Consider the following 16,304-nt stretch of genomic DNA (forward strand, 5'->3'; position numbering starts at 1 on the left):
CTTCAGTTAAAATAGCTCTGATTAAAGAGGTAGGCCCATATTTATCAAGGCTTTGTGCCGCCATTGCACCACGCAAGTGCGACGCAAAACCTAAATGAGATTTATCAAGCCACCCCAAGCCACTTGTGTGTAGAATTGCTGCTATGCATTACTCTGCAGTAGAGATGTGTTCCATGGGTGCAGCATGGGTGTTCCCACACATCCAACCATGCATTCTGACACATTCCGATATTTACCAATACTGGTAGATCTTGGAATGCATCAGAATTGTGTGCCTCACCACCAGAGGTGCAGCAAGAAGAAATATATTTATTTCTCCTTGTTGTTTCCTCTTTCTAAGTATGCTATATTATGCAGCACACTTAGAACAAGTAAAATGCCTCAGAGGATTGTTTTTGTTCAGGAAGGTGTTCCTTCCTGCACAAAAACAATCCGGCCTACAATGCCAGGCAGCAGTTTATTTCCAGCTCAGGCAGAGAGCAGGAATGTGCTGTATAATGTTAAATACTCTACAAAACATGTCCGCTTCCTTTCATGCAGTGCAGCACAACGAGGTGGCTTACTGCATTTCGTTGTGTGAAATATTGATAAATATGTGCAGTAATTTGTTTAGAGCTTCCCTAGATTTTGGCATCATCACTAGTGTGTGTACCAAGTCTGCATACTACTGTATTGTTCCTTACAGACGCACTGGACACATCTGTGGAACAATTCTCTTTTCCTAACCCATGGATGAGTATGACAATTTCACATTTATTTAGTAAAACCAAAAGAAAAGTATTACTTACATATTCTAGATTTGCTGTCATACCTACAACCTATAATATTTTACTGATGTCTACATCTTTCTTCTTTTATTGATTTCAATATTAGTTTTCTGGGCGTTGTGTACAGATTAGAACAATTGGAATACTTTAGCTTGCATGGAAGCTGTTGAGAGGAATGTTTAGGAAATATATATTACCCCATCACATGTCCTGCTCCCCTCATATAAACCTTGACCTGCAGACCCATGGCCAATGACACACAACTCTTCTTGAACCTTTTCTCTGCTCCAAACATCCAATGCCTCAAGCAATGCCTGCATCTCATCCAGACATACACATGTATCACCTACCTTCAGCTAAATGCAACGAATACTAAATTCCTGTAATTCACCTAGAATAACAATCAACAACTAGTCCAAATGTGGCTGGAAGACATGAACCTCGATGGATTTAAAATCCAAGTCTCACCCAACACCAAATTACTTGGATTCACTCTGGACACCAACCTTACCCTACATGAACACACCACTAAGAAAATCAAAATGGCCTCTTAATAGCTCTCTCTAATAAAGGGAGTGAAACCATTTATCCTAGAAAGTGGCTTCAGGCTGGCTGTTCAGTGCCTTATACTCTCACACAAAGGTGCTGGCCACACCCATGTCCAAAGACTCGGGGATGCCATAGTGATCCCATAAAACGTATTGTACATGCTGAGAATGATGAATCAAGGGCATGAAAAAATATGAACACATCCCCCAACTATGATGGCACCCCACTGACTACTCTAATTGGCCTGCATCATGTTGAAACCCGGTTGCAATAATTACAAAGCTATCACAAATAATAACTCTCCTATGTGGCTAACAGCGAGGCATTCTCCATACATGCACCCAGAATTCTGAATGACAGCTCCCTGTCCACCAGGGTGGCCCAAACCTGTTCCAATGTAGGAAAGAGTTGAAGACACCCTCCTTTAAAGAATGCTACATCAAAATGCAGTAACACTTCAATTTGACTATTAGAACCCAACTCTTTCCCATGCACTACTGCCTTTCTGCTAGGTTCATATTATACAGATGACAAGTACTTTCATACATATATACATTCATGCAAACATATAGGTACATATGCAGTGTGTTGAGATTGTACAAACAACTGCAAATTGGAATTAGTTCGGCCTCCCAAACAATAAAAATATGTTTTTAGCAAGCAATTCATACCACTTTTCTGCCATACTGAAGAACTGTTAATAACAGATGCAGGGAAGGATAAAAAGATGAGTCAGTTTTACCAGGATTCAAACCTGTGACCTGTAGGCTACTGCTCAGGGCTTAATTTGAGACAATGGCTGCAGGTGGGGCCCACCGACACTCACTTTTGGGCACAAAACTTATTTTTCCTCAACAGACTTTGATCCAGAGCAAGAGAGAAAACAATTACAAACGGTAGAAAGAAGGAGGAAGAGAAGAACAGAAAAACAATAACGAAAGGAGAAAGCAGGCATGAAAGAGAACCTGCAGGAGTGAGATAAGGAGGTGGGGAGTACCTGGTGGGGGATTAAAGAGGCATTACCTCCTCATCCTTCCCCACTTGCAGCCATGGCATTTGAGGACCTCCTGCCTCCCAGACACCAATCCCATGCCGTCTTGTTAAATAAAAACCCTTCCCCTGCCACCCCTCTTGTCTTTTCGTGTCTCCTTACCGGACTATTATCAGCGATGGGGGTGCCCTCGCTAACTGATATATGGATCGGAGAGCATTTCATTTGGGAACAACATACTTTAGGTCGATGGAGCGAGGAGAAATGGTTTACTCTACGGAAGGCGGTGATTTCTTTAGAAGATTTTACGTGCTGGGTGGTTGTAACAGCACAGAACCTGCCACATGTGGCGGAGCCTGTTGTGGTACAGCGAGCCATGCTGGCCGGGTGTTTCTTTAGTGGGGCAGCGGCGACTTGCGGCAGCGTGGGATAACAGGACGTGGTTGGGCAGTCCCATAGAGGCTTGGGCACTGTTTCCGGGTTATCGGGTGAATCAGAGTGGTGTCACAGACTGTCGGAGGAGAGTGGAGATTCTCAATTAAGGCAGTAAGGTCTAGTTTGGGACAGTATTTATATTTTCTTTTTCCAATCAGGATATGTAAATGATTATTTGGAGGATGTAAGATTGACCTCCATTGGTTACCCTGAGATACATGCTTTCACTGGAAGGAGTCGTTTTTAGGTGGGTATTTTAAGAGGAGGTAGTTGCCAGAAACTTGTCTTTCAGACTTTGTTTGATGGCGACAATGTCAGGAAAACAAGCTGCAAAGAGGAAGCATGTAATTTATTTCTCTTCTTCCTCTGATGAAAAGACCAGATTCCAGCTAAGATGGCATCTGGTAGAGGGGCTATTTCTGAGCCATTACCTTTTATGTTATCTCAATCCGAGGAACAGGATATGATTGAGGCACAGTGTCTAAGGCTTTTGCCTCTGTCAATAAAAAGAAGGGTGGCAGTACTTCTTGCAATCATGAGTCAAGGGATTCCTCTACTCTGCTCGCCCTTCTACGTCTTCAGGAAAATATCTTAGGAGAGAGGAGTTGTGGGATACCTTGTCTCATGTACGTCAGAGTTTGGGGCTTCTCCATTTTGCCTGGATAATGAGGAGGAGGTCTTATTTCCACAGAATTCTGAACCTTGTGCCATGGCTAAGCCTTTTCATGGGGCAATTTAGGACATGGTTATGTCACAGTGGAAGGACGTGGATAAAGTGTCAGTTCCACATTTTTTTGCAGAAACTTTACATGTTGGAAGGTGACGAGGTCCTTCCAAATAATGTTAAAGTAGACTGTATTTTGGCTACCCTTATAGACAAAACTACCTTCACTGCTGAAGATTGTTCTCCTACTGACCCAGCTGATAAAAAGATAGATGCTGGAATATAGAAAGCATTTGTTGCAAAGAATGTGGCACTGAAGGCTAGTTTCAATCAATCAATCAATCAGTGAATTGTAAGCACGCTACTCACCTGTGAGGGTCTCAAGGAGCTGAAGGGGTGGGGGGTCTGCAGGTCTGATTAACCGAAGAGCCAGGTCTTGAGAGTCTTCCTGAAGGTGTCCTGAAGGTGTAGTTTGTATGTAGCTGTTAAAGCCCAGTATGTTATTAAGGACTTTGATGATTTGGAAGTGTCGATTCAGGAGGGGTATGAATGTTCGAAGCTGTGCTGGCATAGAGCAGCAGGTACGCTTATTGGGCGATATCTCTTCAGATATAGTCATGGCAACAGCAATGTCTTCGGGGGCTTTAATTGGGAGGTCAGGTGACACCTACGGAAGAGGAACTGGAAGGCAGAGGCTGTGGAGAAGACCGCTGTGGTGAAAATGTCATTTTAGGGCATTTGTTGTTTGGCGAACAACTGAATGCTATGATTTCCAAGGCATTCAAAGATCGGACCTTATCAGGGAAGATTGGAATATAGGAGGTTTCGGGATAAGGGGTCCTGGTCATCTCCTCGTAAAGCTTTCAAGGCATTTTCTAGCTGCAAGCAAAAGTATCAGCCTAGACGTTTTTTCTCCAAAGAAGGATTCTAAGGAGAAGGGTCCAGTTCAGAAGCACTCCTGACAATTATGGTGCAACAGAAGAATTTCCAGTAGGAGGGAGGCTGCTTTATTTTGTGGACGCATGGCAACAGGATGTCATGGACAAGCGGGTACCCAACATTGTCAGCAATGGCTGTACAATAGAATTCTGGAAGCCTCCGCCAAGCACTGGTGTGAAGGTTCCCACCTTCCATCAGAAGGTTCAAAATGGCTAGCTCTGCTGCCTGGGGTGGAACTCTTGCTCAGGAAAAGGTGATCATTCAAGTCCCTCCAGAAGAAAGAGCCAGGGGAACTTGTTTGATTCTGTTTTTGGACCAGAAGGTGTCAGGAGCTTACCGACTCGTACTGGATTTGAAATTGGTCAATGCTTGGATTCAAACTCTTCATTTTCTGGTTGGGACTGCAGACGATTCTTCCTTTTATAAGAACAGGAGATTGGCTGGCGTCCATAGATCTAGAAGACACGTATCTCCATGTCCCTGTCGAGACCTCACATCAAAATGTTTTACGGTCTGCCCTGGAGAACGATCGCTACCAGTTTTGAGTTCTTCCTTTCCATCTCTAATCAATGCTCCTAGCAACCTTGGTAGCACTGCTTTACTCCAAAGGAATTTTTGTTCACCCTTATCTAGACAGGCTCCATTGACAGATGCGCTGTTGTCCCATATGAACAGAGTTCTGGAGGTTCTTCGCACTCATGGGTTTTTCATCAATTGGGAAAAGTCTTGTTTAAGTCCATCACACAATTTAATTTTCATTGGAGCTCATTTTCTGACCCTGCAGGGTCGAGCTTGTCTCCCAGCAGGGAGGGTTGCCAAGCTCCAGGGTTCCATCATGAATCTTTTGGAATACGACCAGCCAAAGGTGGAATCTTGGCTTAGGGATGAAGGAGACATGGCATTTATATTCTTCTTGGTTTCATGGGCTCAGTTCCATCTCCACAAATTGGTCGCCTGGATCCTGCTCAATAGGGATCCAAGTTCTTAGGATATGGAAGGTTCTATTCCTCTCACCCGGAAGGTGAATAGGGATCTGGCGTGGTGGTTAAACTCAGACAATCTTTTGCACGGGGTGCAACTAGATCCTCTAGATCCTGTAATTCTCACCACAGACACCAGCTTGTCAGGCTGGGAAGCCTGGAGAGAAGCCTTGCAGGCACACAGGTTTTGCACTTGCACCAAAGCAAGGAATTCCTTGAATTGGAGAGAGCTTGAATCAGTGAGAAAGGCTCTTCTTGTCTTCAGTTCACAGCTCCAAGTAAGAGCTGTTCTAGTAGGAATGGACAATGTCACGGCCAAGACATATGTGAACAGACAGAGGGAACTCGCTCCAGGACTCTGAGCAAAGTTTTGGACAAGATGTTCTCCTGGCTTCAGGGTTCTCTTCTGTCTCTAAGGGCAAATCCCATTCAGGGTTCTTCCAATGTGGGAGCAGATTTGCTCAGCAGAGAGATTCCTTTCTTTCTAGAGTTTTCCCTGAATAAGAGATTGTTTTCTCAGTTTACTCAGCGGTGGAGTCCTCTTGTGGTAGATCTGTTTGTGTAACGAATCAGTTTCGAAGTTCAGAAGTTCTGTGTCAAGGAAAGGGATGTTCAGGCTTGGGCAATAGATGCACTATCATGTCAGTGGCCAAAAGGCCTAATGTATGCCTACGCACTATCATGTCAGTGGCCTAAGGCCCTAATGTATGCCTTTCCTCCGTTTCACTTAATCAGACCCTTTCTTGTAAGAGTTTTGAAGTTGAGGGCTAAGGTGATTCTTGTGGCTACTCGGTGGATGTGAGCCAATTGGTTTCTGCTGTTATTGATGATGCAGTGGGCTCCGGAATGGCCTCTTCTGTTGGTTCCATCTCCTCTGGACTTCCCGATATTCAGGATAGAGATTCTACAGAAACTCTATTTGATGTCCTGGAGGTTGAGAGGAGAGGATTGCGAGATCATGGAGTTTCAGAATGCCTTAGTGGCTACATTACACGTTTCTCGGAAATGGTTGAATCATTATTCCATTCCTATAATAGGCACTGGGGTTCTTTTTCTAAATGGTGTAAAACGAAGGGTTGGATCCTACTTCTGTCAGTTTGCTCATAGTGATGAAGGTTTTAATAGATGGGTCCAAGTTGGGATTACAGTAGCCACGCTGACTGTGTAGTGGGCAGCAATCCAGGAATTCTGGGGTCCCTTGAAGAATGTATTGGATGAGGAAGGTTTGGTGGCACATCTCTTAAAAGGTCTATCCAATTCCTGTCCAATGTTGGTTAGATTCTTTCCTCCATGGGATTTGATGTTGGTTTTAGAGTCATTGATGTCAGCTCCTTTTGAACATCTAGAAGAGGTTGAGCTACATTTGCTTACGCATAAGACCATTTTTTGGTGGCAATTACTTCAGCCAGGAGGTATGGGGAGTTGGGAGCATTGTCTCCTAAATTTCCGTTTTGCAAATTTTTTCCTGATAGGATGGTGTTACAGTTCAAGCTTTCACTCAGAAAGTCAGATCCTCCTTTCATACATAGCAAGAAGTGATTCTACCAGACTTTTTCGCTTGTTTGGAGGAGAATATTAGGTTACATCGCTTTGATGTGAGAAGGGGTCTTATTATCTACTTCCAGAAGGTTCAGCCTTTTCATAAGGTAGAATCTTTGTTTTTGACCTTGGTCCGGCAAGGAAGGAGTAAAAACAGCTACGGCCACTTTGACCAGATCAGGTCTTTGATTTCCAAAGCCTTTGAGATTCAAGGTTAGGTTCCCCCATTATCTGTTCAGGGTAGATTTAACCCTAGTATAGCTTCTACTATGGTGAAGCTGCAAGGGACATCTATTGGTGAGATTTGCTGTGAAGCTACATGGGATGATTCCTCAACTTTTGCTAAACAAAATAGGCTTGCAGAAGTTCAATGTATTCAAGGTGTTTTTGGGTACAAGGTCCAATATTCTATGAAGAAATAGAGGTGGTTATTGTGATATGTTTTTATAATAAATTTGTATGGTTCATCAGGTATTGTCAGTTGTTCTGGTTTTGTTGCTAGCTAATTCTCAAATATAATGGCTGCCAGCAAGGGAAGGACAAGGAGGTAATGTCTAAATTACTTACCAGTAATTGCATTACACTGAGTCCAATTCCCTCGCTTGCAGCGGAAGTCCCTCCTGCCCTTCCAATGTACCACTGAAAGATAAGGCTGGTTGGAGCTACGTCCATCATCTCATTGTGTTTGCTTTGGAGCTTGTTAATGACAGGAGGAGTGTGGGGGTGTTTTTTATTTAACAATCAGACCACTGCCCAGTGGAATAAAAGGTCTGTATGCAACCTCGGTATTCGGTACCTTGACCTTTTAGAGCTCCTGCTGCTGGCTTCTGAGCAAACTTTGGTCCCCATCCTTTATTCTTTTACAAATTAAGCACTGCTGATGGTTCCAATGAGGATTACCTCATGGAGTCATTTTCCCAGCTCATTATCCATGGCATTGCAATACAAAAACAGAATTTGTTCTATTCTTAACATGAAATTATCCGTGGAATTCAAGAAGGAGGAAATGCATCTGTTCTACTAGACAAAAACTAATATTTATGTACTTGTTTATGAAATACTATATTATTGTGACAATTAATGGCAATTACATTTTCTGTATTTCGGAATTTACCGCTGTGTCTGTAGGATATTCTTTGGGCTTATTGCCTATGTAGATTAATTGTCAATATATGTGGTCACTATCCTAAAATACCTTGGATTTCTAGATATCTAGATTTCTAGATATCTGGATTTCTCTTCTACAACTAATGGAATAGTAACTCACATGGAGGATGACAGTAGGGAGAAGGCTTGAGAGAATTAATTTAAGCTCAGGACTAGGCCTGGGCGAAGCACTACGCTACGCTCGCGTAGTTTGCGAAGTTCGCGCTACTTCGCACTACGCGAACTGCACGTAGCACAGTGCGAACACGCGTAGCGTAGTGTTGCGTAGTGCTGCGGTCATTTTTTGCTTGCTCGCGGTCCTCAACGTCAAGTTGGCGACCGCGAGCAAGCAAAATGACATCCTGGCGAGACTTTTTCCTTGTTCGCGATCGCGAGCATGGAAAATAAACCTCCCGGCGAGATTCACAACGCGAGAAGGTCAGGTTTCTCATTGCGAGGGGTCGCGTATGCTCGCGACCGCTCGCGATGAGAAACTACCAGTTCGCGTTGAGAAAGCTGCAGCTCGAGGAAAAATCTACTCGAGCAGCAGAAAACTACAGCTCGCACTGTGCAAGATGCCATTTTCAATGATTGCACAGTGCCGGTTGCTTGTCCGCACTGTGCAATCATTGAAAACAACATCTTGCACAGTGCGAACATGTTACTTCGCAGTTCGCGAAGTGCTACGCGTAGCTCGCGTAGTGCGAACTTCACTTTGCGTAGCTTCGCGAAGTGCTACTTCGCGAACTACGCCCACCCTTACTCAGGACTAGAAAGATATGAATTCTGGAGAAGAGTTGTATTTGTGGAAAAGTATCAGGTGTATTCATTTACAAAACACATTGCTTTAACTTTCAGTACTATATTAAAATCAATACAAAAAACACCCAAGAAAAGGGAATCTAAAATTGTTATCCAATAAGCAATCTAAATTAAGAAACACATTTTAATATTCAGAGCAACATTTTACTTGACTGCTAAGAAAAAATGATGTTTATGTTGTTTCTGTCTGGCACCACAGCTTATCGGAATATATATGAATAAGCCTGATAGCATAACGGGGCATATTATCAAGCACGGCGTAAACATTATCGCCGCTTTAGCGGCAGAAAACTGCCGCTAAAGCGGCTATAATGGGCTTGATAATATGCAGCAGAGAATTCCCATAGTAGCCCATGTTGACACCAGAACATGGGCTTCTATGGGAATTCTCAAGGGCATATTATCAAACCCATTATCGCATCTTTAGTAGCCATGATGTGTAAACTATGAGATACAAAGATTCCCAAGAGCATTAATAATTAATAATAGCCCCACCAGGAACACTAACACAGGGTACAAAGCTGTGCCTATCCAACTCTGTGTACACATGGTGCTCTCCTGCCCTTCACCATTCCCAGTGGAATACCAGACACACCGCCCCCTCGCACTGCTGATAAAGGTACAGCTAATTAATAAAGGCCTGACACCCACCCAGAGCATGGAATCCCTGCTCTCCTGCCTGTTAAATGAAAAAATCAAGCATTGCCAATGCCAATATATGTCTGACTTTAAAGTAAAGGAATATTGTATGTTAATGTGAAGCACTGTAAATAAATAGCATGGGGATGAGTATTTATTTGTTTTAAAGCAAAGAACTGTAGAATAATATTGATGTAGGTTTTTTTTTCTTTTAAATTCAAAAAGATTCATTGAACAAAATAGAGGAAAACCACATTCAAAAGTATACAACAGAGGGTACATCAGAATCATGAAACACATTGCATTACACAGCGGAGGAGATTCTGAGGCAGCGCTGGGGGGTGGGTGAGAGTGTCCGGGAAAGGCCCGACCCGTGTGAAAGAGGAACTAGGGGATCAGAGGAGTGTGTATGTGGGGAGATTCACCTCACTGTCCAGCACTGGCGGCTTCCGTGGGCTGAGTGCTGGCGGGGAGCGCGGGAGAGGTAACAGAAGGCAGTGAGTTTTGGCGTGAGAGATAAGAGACAAGGAGACCCCAAATGTCAATTGGGCGGGAAGTGGCCGGCATCAGGTCCCAGAATTCTGACAAGAGCGTCTGGCAGCGCGTAGCGTCCTCGAGCCAAGCACCAAACTTGGGCACAGACCGTCGGCCCCAGCACATAGAGACCCTGTGCAGCGCAAGAACAAGAAGCATCGCAGTAAGTCGGCGTGTAGCGTCTGGGCAGAATTTCACAAAGCCTAGGAGGAAAAGCAGGAGGTCCGGCTGGACTGGTGACGAGGTAATCTCAGTGACAGTGGCGCATACCTCGCACCAGTATGCTGAGATCCTGGGGCACAGCCAGGCGAGGTAGGAGAAGTCTGCTGCATGGGCAGAGCATAGCAAACAGTGCTTTAAATGGGCCGGTACTCACTGGTACTGAGTACCGGCACTTCCAAATTGTTCCACCTTCAGTACCGGAACTTCTCCTTGGCCAGGGAGAGTACCGGTACTCTGGGGCAGTAGCCAGGCTTATATTACGAACGTGTAGCAACGTTGTTTGGACAGGCATAGCCAGTCTCATCAGAAACAGCAATCAGGCGCGCAACGTCCATAGAGCTCAAAGGGCTTCAGCCCCCCTCCCCCAGGCCCCCTTTCCCCTCGTGTCTCATCCCGGGCTGAGGCAGCTTCTGGCGACTGTCTTATTGCAGCCGCACCCAGGTACCTCACAGGTCTTTAAAAGACCATTCACTTGCTAACGAGGCTTTGTTGTTTTTTCACCCCTGCATCTCCATACATATTGCTGGAAGAATCAGCATCCCCCCCCCGCAATTATTAGTGGGCCCCCCACTGAAATTTGGCTCTCGATGCGCCTCTGCTGGCTACGAAAGGAGCCGTGAATGTGTGCATTGACAGACGACCCTAGATGGCGGCTAGTATCAATACCGTCTCGATTGAAACAAAACCTGCTGAGATTTGCTATTTACATAGCTTCTCTCACTCTTCTGCTTCGCCACCTAGAGATCCGGGTGATTACAGCACAAACCTCGAGGTGAAACAGGCGTCCTGTCGTAGTTTGGCAATCATGGGAACAGCAGTTTCAGAACATTTGCTAGTGAAACAAAATAATAGCTCAAGGAACTTTCTGGTCAGGACTCCTTTTACTTTTGGGCAGTCAGCAGGTAGCGCTACCCACACAATCCCAAAGTAGCGCTACGCGCTAAATCCCAAATTGGTATTAATTCGAGAAACGTTTGTGCACCTTTCTCTTGCAGTCATAATGGGGCTGTATGAAACATGGGAAATAATGACTGGGTGCTGAGTGCCTGTTGTCAGGCTGAGAGTGGAGGGGGATGCCACTAATTATCAGGGTAAACACATACATTTAAAGTACAGCTTGGATATTGCATTTGTAAAAATTAGTTTTAGCAAATGATGCGCGTGTTAGTGTCTGTGTGAGAACCTACGTGTATGTGTGTCACAGATGTGCACTATGAGCTGATATGGAAAAAAGTTATTCTATTTCAGCAGATTACGCTGATAACTTTTCGGTGCAATAGAGTTATGTGCTGCATTGGATGCTCATCAACACATAATGAAGAGGGCATACCCAGGAAATGTGAATACGACTTCATATATTGGCACGGTGAAGTTTTTTTTTTTTGCATATTTATATAGCGTGAACTCGACCCGAAGGTATTGGAGCGCTTTACATAGCACCAAATTTACATTACACATTCAGGCACAGGATGTGGACGCGACCTCGAGGCTCGAACTCTGGTTTCCTGCACCAAAGTCGGCAGCGTAGCCGACGGACCACATCCTCTCCCCGTTATAGTGCCACTATGCACAGCGCTACATAAAACTCCTACATAAATAATTCAATACTTACCATGAAAATGCAACCTTATATCTTATATCAACTATGCAGTTTATATAATTTGTATTTCAGTGCCAGTGTCGGTGAAGTAAAATACACACAAACAATATCTTCTTCAACACTCCCAGATGTACTCCGAGAATATCTTGATCTCATTGGATGCTGGCACCTTGCCCCGCCCCTAACCCCACCCAAAGTCCCGCCTATGTTCACAGCTCAATTTTATGAGTACCTGCACTTATTTTTTCCCATTTAAAGCACTGATAGCAAACATCTATCGCTGGGGATGAGGCCCATTTTGTGCTGCTGAGCTGGGGTGCGGTATAGCCTATGCAAATACTTAAAGTGAATGAGGCGCAGGCGGTTATTTGGGGACAGGCGTTTAGTCTGATTGCAACAATACAGCCAGACCCCCTGAGAGAGGTCGGCACCCAAATCCTCAGTAGAGATGTGGGAGTCCGCAAGGGCGTAGATCTTGGTGACTAGCTTACGGGGGGAGGGGGATGTGTAGAGAAAATTGAGGGTGGCCATCGAGGGGGGAGGCTGAGGAAATGTGGGATGAAGCTCCCTACAGAGAGCCCGGAGTTGATAGTGGAACAGAGTGTCCATGGGGCCGGACTCGGCAGCGAGGGTGAAGAAGGTGTCTCCGGGGGAGAGGTTGGACACCATGGAGAGCCCCAAACGGGTCGCGTGTTTAACCATTCCCGTCGACTGAAGAGGGGGGAAGGCCGGGTGATGTGCAATGGGCATTGCGTTTGCAGAGAGCATGCTAGAGCCGGAGTATCTCCGGAGCCCGTCCCAGGCCCACCGCAAAGTCCCGACTGTGGCGATCTCGTCGCGTAGGGGTCTCGCCGGGGCGAACAAAGCAGTCAGGAGTGGCCAGGGGGCAGCGAGTTCAGCCTCCACCGCAACGTGCGGTTGAAAAGGAGTCGGGTGAAGCCAGAAGTGGAGGAAGCTGGCCTGGGCGCTGAGGGCGTATAATTTAAATCAGGGGCTCCAATACCACCACGCGACACCGGGAGGGTGAGTATATTATATGCGATTCTGGGCTGCCGACCGGCCCAAACCAGGGTAATAATTAGTGACCGCAATCTGCCAAAGAAGTGCGCCGTGGGGGGATGGGGATATTTACACATAAGTACAAAAACTTCCAAAGCACCACCATCTTGGCGATGGCTATGCGGCCCACCAGGGATAGAGGCAATCGCCGCCAAAGCTGGATCTTAGACTTGAGCCAGTCCACAGCGCGGCCAAAATTAGCCTTCCAGTGCTCGTCCACGTCCCTACTAAGCCAGATACCTAAATATCTAGTCGGACCTGACGCCCATACGAAAGGGTAATCCGGAGTTAAAGGGACTGTAGCATCCCTAAGAGGGAAAATAATGGACTTACCCCAGTTGACCTGGATGCCAGAGAGGCCCCCAAACCATATCACCTCATGAACCATAGGGCTGAGATTCTCCTGAGGGTTTTGGACCTAGAGTGTGACGTCGTCCGCATACATGGAAACAACAAGAGCTCAGACCGTGAAGCCGAGACCCCTCTGGGTGTGGTGTTGCCGGAGCCTGGCGGCCAGGGGCTCCATGGCAATGGTGAAAAGCATGGGCGAGAGCGGGCACCCCTGCCTGGTGCCCCTCGCGATGGGGATGGGCTCCGAGATTTGGCCATTGATCAGAAGGCGGGCTGTAGGGAGGGTATAAAGAAGCTAGACTTTGCGCAGAAAAACCGGGCTAAAGCCCAAGTGAGGGAGGAGGTAAAAGAGAAAGGTCCACTCAAGAGTATCAAATGCTTTGGTGACATCCAATAGGGCGGCCACCGCCGGAAGCGCAGGATTGATTTGATGAAGGACGGTAAAAATGGTCCGGAAATTGTGGGACGTAGCTCGGCCGGGGAAGAAGCCGACTGGTCCAGGCGAGTGATGAGTGGCATGAAGGGGAGAAGGCGGAAGGCAAGCAATTTGGCAAAGATCTTGTTATCCGAATTGATTAAGGATAGGGGACGATAAGAGTCACGGAGCTCCGGGGGTTTGTCTGGTTTCAGGAGTAGCGTGAGCATTGCCTCTTGGAGCGAGGGGGTAAATTGGCCACCTTCAAACTATTAGTTGTACATGGTGGCGAGGTGTGGGACTAGGAGAGGCGCGAAGGCCTTGTAAAAGGATGCTGGCAAACCGTCAGAGCCGGGGGCCTTGTCGCTGGGCAGACCATTAATGGCAGCAAGGATTTCTTCCTTGGAGAAGGGCTTGTCAAGGTATTCCCATTGGGAATTTCCAAGCCAGAGAAGCTGAAGGGTATCAAAATATTGATCGAGAACGTCAAGCGGTGGCACGGTCCTGGCTGTATAAAGTTGAGAGTAAAATGAGGTGAAGCGAGCCCTGATCTCCTCGGGAGAGGTAGTTCTGTCCGGGCCTCTGTCCTGAAGAGCAGTAATATAGGAAGCCACGTGGGGCGATCGGAGAAGGTTGGCAAGAGTCTTGCCAGAGCGGTCCCCCTCACTGAAGCGGCGCGCCCTCTCCTCCCTGCCCAGAAATGCGAGCTCTCTGTTGGCCTCGTCTGTAAAGTCGGTGAGTTTACCCCGAAGCTGCGCGAGTGTGTCAGGGTTGGGGTCAAGGGAGTGTGAGGAGTCCAGAGCCTTAATCTCCACCTCCAACTTGTCAACAGTGCTGCGGATGGAGCGTAGCACAGCGTACTGCTTGGAGATACATTCCCCTCGAATTGCCACCTTGAATCCTTCCCAGAGCGTAGAAGGGGAGTCGACAGAGCCCTCGTTAAGATCGAAGTATTTAGTGATTGCAATTTGAATCTCATCGCAAAAAACCGAGTACCGGGGCGTGTTGGGGGGCAGTCGCCAAGAGAACATGCGACGTGGGAAGTGAGGGAGGCGCAAACAGAGAAAAACGGGAGCGTGGTCGGAAAGGGTGCGCGCCATATGCTCAACAGAGGTGAGCCACGCAATTGCATCCGGGGTGGTGATCCAGAGGTCCAAGCAGGACCAAGAGAGCGGGAGCCTTTCATGCAGGTGCCTTTGCGTGCCTCCGGGCGAGTGTGTCACCACACATCAAACAGTGAGCTGTCGGTAAGTATGGAGTGCAGAAGAGAAGCTGCGCGCAGATGGGGTGTGTGTGGCCCGGAGTGGTCCAGCGTGAACGATAGAGTAACATTAAAATCACCCCCCCAAAGAAGCACGGCTGGGCCCAGTGAGGAAATGTGCTGCCAAACCTGAGCAAAGAAGTCTTCCGAATTAGGGCTGTACAGCGCTGCAAGGATCAAAGGTTGGGCCAGGAGGGTACCACGCAGGATGACAAAGCACCCCCCCCCCCGGGGTCAATAATCACCTGGGAAGTGTGCCAGGGAAGACCTCTGCGCAGCAGGATAGACACCCAATGAGAGTAATTAGAGAAGAAGGAGGAGTGTATCTCGCCCCAGTGCCTAGAGAGAAGTCTGGAAGAAGTAGCAGGCAACAGATGGGTTTCCTGTAGGAAACAGATGTCAACCTTATGCCGGATATGGTGGGCATGGACCAAGCGGGCTTTGCGATGGTCGTTGAGACTACGGACCTTCCAGGTCCAAAGCGTGGTGTCGGTCATTTCGGAGTGCTAGGGGAGTACATGACGAGCTGAGACAGATGTGCAATGGGAACCCTGTGCAGTGGGAGAGGGAAGTGCAATACAAAACGCTGTGCAGCAGCAGGTGCGTTACTGAAAATGACCAGAGGCAGAACCAAAAACAGAGCCTCAGCAGGAGGCAACAGTCCCAGAAACCCCAACCACCCACCACCCACACCAACCCCCCAATTAGGCTGAGCACCCAAACCCATCTACCCAAAGAACCCGCAACTGGGAAGGGTTAACTCAGAAACAAGGAAGGGAATCAACACAGGGAGGCATGGTTTCGCCCATCGTACACCCCTGCCAAAGAGACAGGGTAGCCAAGCCATAGATGGTGCGGACAACAGCCGTGATCAGAGGTGGGGAGCCGGGGCACCTAAGAAGCGTAGGCTCAGTGTGCATGAGTAAGTGGTATGGCGGGGAGTCTGAAAAGATAGCTGTCGAGTGGAGATAGGAAGGGGAAATACAGAGGAGGTCAACACCTCAGGAACAGTGGGAGTCCCCGTGACCGTTAGCGAACCCCCGGGGCCATCAGGCAGGGAGTGGGAGCACATCAATAGGGGGGGGAGAGACGCATACAAAGGATGAGACAGAGTGGAGCTCTGCCATAGGGGGCAGCCTTACATGAGAGGGCACAGGGGATATAAATACAATAACAGAGGCGAAAGTCAGTCGTTATCACTCAGGTCACCAGCAGTGCCGGCCCGGGTGTTGGACGAGGGAGAACGTTGGGTTCAGTCAAGTTTCTTAGCGCAGGCCAGTGCAGCCTGCGGCTCCATGAAGATTTGCATTTTGGAGCCCTGCCTGACACGCAGCTTAGTAGGGTATGCCAGGGAGTAGGAGACATCATGCTTCTGGAGTATTCGTTTGGCT

The sequence above is a fragment of the Triturus cristatus genome, chromosome 10, assembly GCF_964204655.1.
Source record: "Triturus cristatus chromosome 10, aTriCri1.1, whole genome shotgun sequence".
In the NCBI taxonomy this organism is placed as follows: Eukaryota; Metazoa; Chordata; class Amphibia; order Caudata; family Salamandridae; genus Triturus; species Triturus cristatus.